The 8,052-nt window shown below is 46.1% G+C and overlaps 1 long non-coding RNA gene across 1 annotated transcript; it reads right to left on the minus strand.

Annotated features, from left to right (window-relative positions):
* Positions 1–3,778: 3,778 nt before the first annotated feature.
* On the minus strand, positions 3,779–5,554 carry LOC147348241 (uncharacterized). Its single transcript, XR_015151272.1, has 2 exons — positions 5,414–5,554; positions 3,779–5,157 (listed from the first exon to the last, which is right to left on the minus strand). It is a non-coding gene; the product is annotated as an uncharacterized LOC147348241 (long non-coding RNA).
* Between the last annotated feature and the right edge of the window lie 2,498 nt (positions 5,555–8,052).

The following is an 8,052-nucleotide window of genomic DNA, read 5'->3' on the forward strand; positions in this document are numbered from 1 at the left end:
TCATATTATGAACTCCTTATTACCAAATTTAGACTTAAATTGAAGAAAGTAGGGAAAACCACTAGACCATTCAGATATGACCTAAATCAAATCCCTTATGATTATACAGTAGAAGTGAGAAATAGATTTAAGGGCCTAGATCTGATAGATAGAGTGCCTGATGAACTATGGAATGAGGTTTGTGACATTGTACAGGAGACAGGGATCAAGACCATCCCCATGGAAAAGAAATGCAAAAAAGCAAAATGGCTGTCTGAGGAGGCCTTACAAATAGCTGTGAAAAGAAGAGAAGTGAAAAGCAAGGGAGAAAAGGAAAGTTATAAGCATCTGAATGCAGAGTTCCAAAGAATAGCAAGAAGAGATAAGAAAGCCTTCCTCAGCGATCAATGCAAAGAAATAGAGGAAAACAACAGAATGGGGAAGACTAGAGATCTCTTCAAGAAAATTAGAGATACCAAGGGAACATTTCATGCAAAGATGGGCTCGATAAAGGACAGAAATGGTATGGACCTAACAGAAGCAGAAGATATTAAGAAGAGGTGGCAAGAATACACAGAAGAACTGTAGAAAAAAGATCTTCACGACCCAGATAATCACGATGGTGTAATCACTGACCTAGAGCCAGACACCCTGGAATGCGAAGTCAAGTGGGCCTTAGAAAGCATCACTACGAACAAAGCTAGTGGAGGTGATGGAATTCCAGTTGAGCTGTTTCAAATCCTGGAAGATGATGCTGTGAAAGTGCTACACTCATTATGCCAGCAAATTTGGAAAACTCAGCAATGGCCACAGGACTGGAAAAGGTCAGTTTTCATTTCAATCCCAAAGAAAGGCAATGCCAAAGAATGCTCAAACTACTGCACAATTGCACTCATCTCACATGCTAGTAAAGTAATGCTCAAAATTCTCCAAGCCAGGCTTCAGCAATACGTGAACTGTGAACTTCCTAATGTTCAAGCTGGTTTTAGAAAAGGTAGAGGAACCAGAGATCAAATTGCCAACATCCGCTGGATCATCGAAAAAGCAAGAGAGTTCCAGAAAACATCTATTTCTGCTTTATTGACTATGCCAAAGCCTTTGACTGTGTGGATCACAATAAACTGTGAAAAATTCTGAAAGAGATGGGAATACCAGACCACCTGACCTGCCTCTTCAGAAATCTGTATGCAGGTCAGGAAGCAACAGTTAGAACTGGACATGGAACAACAGACTGGTTCCAAATAGGAAAAGGAGTACATCAAGGCTGTATATTATCACCCTGCTTATTTAACTTCTATGCAGCGTACATCATGAGAAACGCTGGGCTGGAAGAAGCACAAGCTGGAATCAAGATTGCTGGGAGAAATATCAATAACCTCAGATATGCAGATGACACCACCCTTATGGCAGAAAGTGAAGAACTCAAAAGCCTCTTGATGAAAGTGAAAGTGGAGAGTGAAAAAGTTGGCTTAAAGTTCAACATTAAGAAAACGAAGATCATGGCATCTGGTCCCATCACTTCATGGGAAATAGATGGGGTAACAGTGTTAGAGTGTATTTTTGGGGGCTCCTAAATCACTGTGGATAGTGACTGCAGCCATGAAATTAAAAGATGCTTACTCCTTGGAAGGAAAGTTATGACCAACCTAGATAGCATATTGAAAAGCAGAGACATTACTTTGCCAACAAAGGTCCGTCTAGTCAAGGCTATGGTTTTTCCTGTGGTCATGTATGGATGTGAGAGTTGGACTGTGAAGAAGGCTGAGCGCCGAAGAATTGATGCTTTTGAACTGTGGTGTTGGAGAAGACTCTTGAGAGTCCCCTGGACTGCAAGGAGATCCAACCAGTCCATTCTGAAGGAGATCAGCCCTGGGATTTCTTTGGAGGGAATGATGCTGAAGCTGAAAGTCCAGTACTTTGGCCACCTCATGTGAAGAGTTGACTCATTGGAAAAGACCCTGATGCTGGGAAATATTGAAGACAGGAGGAGAAGGGGACGACGGAGGATGAGATGGCTGGATGGCATCACTGACTCAATGGACGTGAGTCTCAGTGAACTCCGGGAGGTCTGGCGTGCTGCGATTCATGGGGTCACAAAGAGTCTGACACGACTGAGCAACTGAACTGAACTGTGGTCCATGTGATCAGTTTGATTAGTTTACTGTGATTGTGGTTTTCATTCTGTCAGCCTTCTGATGGAGAAGGATAAGAGGCTTATGGAAGCTTCCTGACAGGACAGACTGACTGAGGGGGAAACTGGGTCTTGTTCTGATGGGTGGTGCCGTGCTCAGTAAATCTTTAATCCAATTTTCTGTTGATGGGTGGGGCTGTGTTCCCTCCCTGTTGTTTGACCTGAGGCCAAACTAAGGTGGAGTAATGAAGATAGTGGCGACCTCCTTGGAAAGGCATGCACTTGCTGCACTCACTGCCCCGGACCCTGCGCTAAGCCACGGCCAACCCACACCTCAGCTGGAGACTCCTGGACACTCATGAGCAAGTCTGGGTCAGTCTCTTGTGGGGTCGCTGCTCCTGTCTCCTGGGTCCTGGTGTGTGCGAAGTTTTGTTTGTGCCCTCCAAGAATCTGTTTCCCCAGTCCTATGTAAGTTCTGGGGGCTCTGTGGTGGGGTTACTGGCGACCCCCTCCAAGAGGGCCTATGCTATACCCTCGTCTGCTGCACCCAGAGCCCCTGCCCCTGTGGCAGGCCACTGCTGACCAGTACACACTTACACTAAAAAAATAATTCTTGTTTATCTTAAACCCCAATTAACCTGGCAGTCTGTATTTTTTAAAATTGAAATACAGTTGATTTACAATAAATATTATAGTAGTTTCAGGTATATAGATGATGATTCAGTATTTTTACAGATTGTACAACATTAAAGTTATTATAAGATAATGGCTATAATTCCCTGCACTATACAAAATATCTTTGTTGCTTATCTATTCTATATGTAGTAGTTGGTACCTGTTAATCTCATACCCCTAATTTGTTCCTCTCTCCTTCCCATACCTCTTTACTAACCATAATTTGCTTTCTTAGGTGTATATGTGTGAGTCAATTTTGTGTATATGTTTCCTCGTATTATTTTTTATATTCCACATATAACTGATACCGTATGTGCGCGTATGCTCAGTTGCTAAATTGTGTCTGACTGTTTGCAACCCCATGGACTGTAGCTCGCCAGGCTCCTCTGTCCATGGGATTTCCTAGGCAAGAATACTGGAGTGGGTTGCCATGCCCTTCTCCAGGGGATCCTCCCAACCTAGGGATTGAACCTGTGTCTCCTGAGTCTCCTGCATTGGCAAGTAAGTGGGTTCTTTACCACTAAGTCACCTAGGAAACCCAAGTGATATCATATAGTATTTGTCTTTTTCCATCTGACGTTTCATTAAGCATACTGTTCTCTAGGTACATGTGTGTGCTACAAATGACAGAATCCATTTTTGAAACATATATATTGTATGTGTGTGTACACGCACACCCCTCATCTTCTTTATCCCTTTGTCTGTTGATGGGCGTTTGGGTTGTTTCTACATCTTGGTTGTTTTAAATAGTACTGCTGTGAATATTAGGGTGCATGTGTCTTTTCAGATTAATATATTCATTTTTTTTTCAGCTACACATCCAGGAGAGGGATTGCTGGATTGCTGGATCTTGTGGTAGTTCTGCTTTTTATTTTTTGCTTTTTTGGCTGCATGTGGCATGTGAGATCTTAGTTCCCTGACTGGGGATCAAACCCTCAGTCTCTGCATTGGAAGTAGAATCTTTATCACTGAACCACAAGAGTAGTCCCCTGCTTTCTTTTTTTTTTTTTTTTTTGAGGAACCTCCATACTGTTTTCCACAGCAGCTGCACCAATTTACATTCCCACTGAAAGTTTCCCAGGGCTTCTTGACATTCTGTATTTTAAAAAATCTGGCCATTTATCAGAGGAAACTAAAGAGGAACTGGCTCCTGGTGACACCACGTGAGCCCTGATTCAACCCTGCTGCTGCTAAGTTGCTTCAATCGTGTCCGACTCTGTTCGACCCCATAAACAGCAGCCCACCAGGCTCCCCCATCCCTGGGATTCTCCAGGCAAGAACACTGGAGTGGGTTGCCATTTCCTTCTCCAATGCATGAAAGTGAAAAGTGAAAGTGAAGTCGCTCAGTCGTGTCCCACTCTTAGCGACCCCGTGGACTGCAGCCTACCAGGCTCCTCCATCCATGGGATTTTCCAGGCAAGAGTACTGGAGTGGGGTGCCATTGCCTTCTCTGTGATTCAACCCTACCTAAAGCCAAATTATCTTTGGACCTACAGCTGCATAACTCCTAAGGAATGTGTTATGCATTCAGGAAATTTTCTGAATCTTCTCAAAGTCTTGGCCTTAGGAAGCTCGGAAAGAAAGCCTCCTGAGGGTGTCCTGTGCTTCCTCTGGCCCTGACACTGTGCTCAGTGTCTGAGACAGTAAAGGTTTATTGGAGAGCAAGCTTCTGGGCTTAGCTCCCTTATAATAAATTGTTTTTATTCTTTTGAGCATCTACTGTTGTTACAGGTCAGGGTTCTTGATAGAAGTTGATCAGAGGCCACACCAGAAATTCAGGCAAGGCTTTATTGGGGCCCTTGCTGCAGCGGGGTAGAGTGAGGACAAACAACAGGCTCCCTGCTGACTGGCTCCTCGTGCAGCGGGGTGAGGCGGGGTGAGGGGTGGGGGGGTGAGATGGGGAAATCAAGATTGTTCCTCATGAGGTATGAGGGTTAGAGTGTATCCAGGGGTGGGGCTGGAGGGCTGGCTTAGGGGTTGAGCCCACCCCTCCAGTGGTGTTGTGTGCAGAGGGCAGCGGCAGTACTCTGCTTTTGCTCCAGGCTCTTCAGAAATGGCAGTTGAATTTTTGGTCTCTTTGTATCTTTAGGGTTCAGAATTTGCCCCCAGGGGTGCATGCACGCAGCTATTTTTAGTCCCATACTGTTTCTTTGTATTTTGTTGCTGGAGGAGAGACGAGTCCAGGTGCAAGCATAGCAGCAGAGGGTCCCAGGCCCCAGCCTGTCTCACTGTGTGTCTGACACTCTACTGGGGATTTCACTTAAATGACTTCCCACCCTTCAGATGTCTTGGAGTTAGGTAACATCACAGCCATTTCACAGGTGAGGAAACAGAGGTCTGGAAAGGTACAACCCGTGGTTGTAGAGCTCAGGCTGAAACAGTGAGAAGTGGAGAATTTTCAACAGGTCCTCACACCTGCAAAGCTCGCGCTGGTCCCTTCACAGCTTGCCACCTCCTGGCCCCACACCTTGCCTCCTGGTCAGCCCTTTGGAAGGAACCCAGTGTTAGCCACGACCCTACCTTCCTCCCTGAGCCCTTAGGGACCCCCATGAGCTGCCCACCTCCTGCCTGAAACAAGCCGCTGAACATCTGGAAGCCCTAGGAGGCTGTTTCTCTGACAACCCTCACCTTAAGGGCTGGTGGAAATTCTTGCCTGTATTGGTGTGCTGTGAGCAGCTCAGGTACACAGGCCTCTGGAGGCCAGACTGATTTGGCGCATCTGCTTCCCATTACCCCCGGGGAGGGACTGCACCACCAGCCGCGGGTAACAGGAGCCCCTGGCCTCTGATTTATGGCCCATTTGGAATGAAGCCTCAGGAGCAATTACTTGGATGGAGCCTGGTGAGGGGTAAGAGCTTTGCAGAGCTGAGAGCGTATCTCAACTGACCGTGCTCCCTCCCAAGGCGGGTGAGAATCACCTGGTGAGGACCTTCTTATTTTCGTAAATCACCAAATTCTTACAGGGACCGGCCCACCTGCCAGGCACTATTTTGAGCACCTCATGAATATTCAAGCAGTTAAGTCTCCTGTGGGGGAGATGCTATTATCATCCCATTTTACGGTTGAGAAACAGAGGTCCCCAAAGATTACATAGCTTGCTGCAGTCACCTAGCTGGGAACATGGGCTCAGCTGGTTTTTGAATCCAGGCCCCAGGATCCATGCTGTTCACCCTGATGCTGCCTGCAAAGGAACGAGCTTTAAAACATGTAAATAGGACCAGATTCTCCCTCAGAACCCCCAGTGGCTTCTATTCACAGTTAAAATAAAACTCAACATTTTTAAGCCATAAGGACCTCAGGGACCGGCTTCTTGTTCTCTCTTTCCTTGCTTACTCTGCTCCAGATCTTCCACTCCTTCTGGATTCTTTTTGTTTGCTGCTGCTTTTTTTTTTTTTAAACCAATAGCTTAACTGACATATAATGAACATATAAAACTTATCCATAGAAAGTGTACAGTTCAGTGGGTTTTCCTTTTCTTCACAGAGTGGTGTAACTATCACCACAATCTAATTTTAGAACATTTTCATCATCCCCAAAAGATGATGAAATACCATCATACCATACCTGCATACCATCGACCACTCATTCCCATCCTGCCTCCTCCCCGGCCCCTCAGTAACCACTGATCTTTCTGTCCCTATAGATTTTCATACTCTGGGTATTTCTTGTAAGTGGAATCCTACAACAGTGGGCTTTTGTGATTGGCTTCTCTCACTTAGCATCCTGTTTCAAGATTCAGCTACATATCTGAACCAGGACTTTATTCCTTTTGGTGGCCAAATAGCGTTCTGTTGTATGGATATACCCCATTTCATGTATCCATTCATCAGTTGGTAGGTACTGTGTCATTTTGGCTTACGAATAACGCCCCTGTGAACATCAGTGTAGTTTTTGAAACCGAGAAGAAAACCGATAATTTGATAGGATGTTGTGTAGGAAGCAAGCACGGTGTGGCTTTCGGAGTGGGCACTTTGGCTGAAAACATCTGGGTTGTGACTACTTATGAGCTCTGTGACCATGAACAATTAATTTTCTATTTTCTGGGCCTCTTTTTTTTTTTTTTTTTTACTGTCAAATGAAAGTAATAAGAGTACCTTCTTAGTTGGATAGTTGTGAGGGTTGGATTAGCCAGGGTTCTTTGGAGAGACAGAGCTAATAGAATATAGACATATACATGATTTATTATAAGGAATTGGCTCCTGTGATTATGGAGGCTTAGAACTCCTACAATTTGCCAGCTGCATTCTGGAGACCCAGGAAAGCCAGTGGTTCTAAGAACTGGGGGGCCTGCTGGTGTAAGCCTCAGCCTAAGACAGGGAAGACCAAGGTCTCAGTTCCCGCAGTTAGGCCCAGAGAGCAAACTCCCCCTTCTTCTGCCTTGCAGTCCTTTTCAAGCCTTCAGGGGATTGGACTGCTTCACAGTCCACTGATTTAAATGCTAATCTCTTCTGGAAACACCCTCAAAGGGACACTAAGGAATAATATTTAACCTGGGCACCCCTAGTTCCCATCAAGTTGACATAGAAAACTGTCACAAGGGTAAATTGAAATACTTCGTGTTGGTTGTTTTTTTTTCTGTGGATGAATGTAGAGCTCCGGAGAGCAGAGGGAGTGGGGAGGGTGGACAGGTAACTAGGCTGAAAGGGAAGTGGTGGGGAGTCAGTGAGGGCTTCCTGGAGGAGGTGGCATCTAAGCTGGGATAGTAAGAGGTAGCTAGGGTATCATGAGTTCCTTCCTGCCTCATCTCCAGGTCAGGGATCTAATAGCCAGCGGAAGACTCCAGGCAGGCACCTGTCCCACCACTTTGACCTCCCTGCTGACAAGTCTGACATTTGGGGGCAAGACCTCTGGAAGAAGAGGTAACATGACACAGTGGTTGAACTCAAGCTCAGGTCATACAAGGCCACCTGGTGTAGAGATCCCCTGCTTCCTGACCATCCGCCTGGACACCCCTACGCAACCTGCTGAACCTCTCCAAGCCTCCACAGCCTCATCTGTAAACAGGGACAGTGCCAGTACTGAGAGCACATGAGAGTCATGAGAATTCGGTGGGGTATTGCAGGCGATGTGGCCCAGGATGACTGGTGGGTCAGGGTCAGCGGTCAATCTTTGCCAAATCCCTCTCCCATCTTTCCGGTCCCATCGCATCTAGCGCCTTCCCAGAGCAACAGAAAAGAGGCAACTGCTTTTGAACCTGGGGCTGCTCTTTGAAGAGCTAGCTCAGTGACTGGGACAAGGGAGTCTGGGTCAGGGCCTGAGCCTGCTGT

This window comes from Bos grunniens, chromosome 22 (genome assembly GCF_055505025.1).
Source record: "Bos grunniens cultivar Pamir isolate PY7600 chromosome 22, Bosgru_T2T1.0, whole genome shotgun sequence".
Lineage (NCBI taxonomy): Eukaryota > Metazoa > Chordata > Mammalia > Artiodactyla > Bovidae > Bos > Bos grunniens.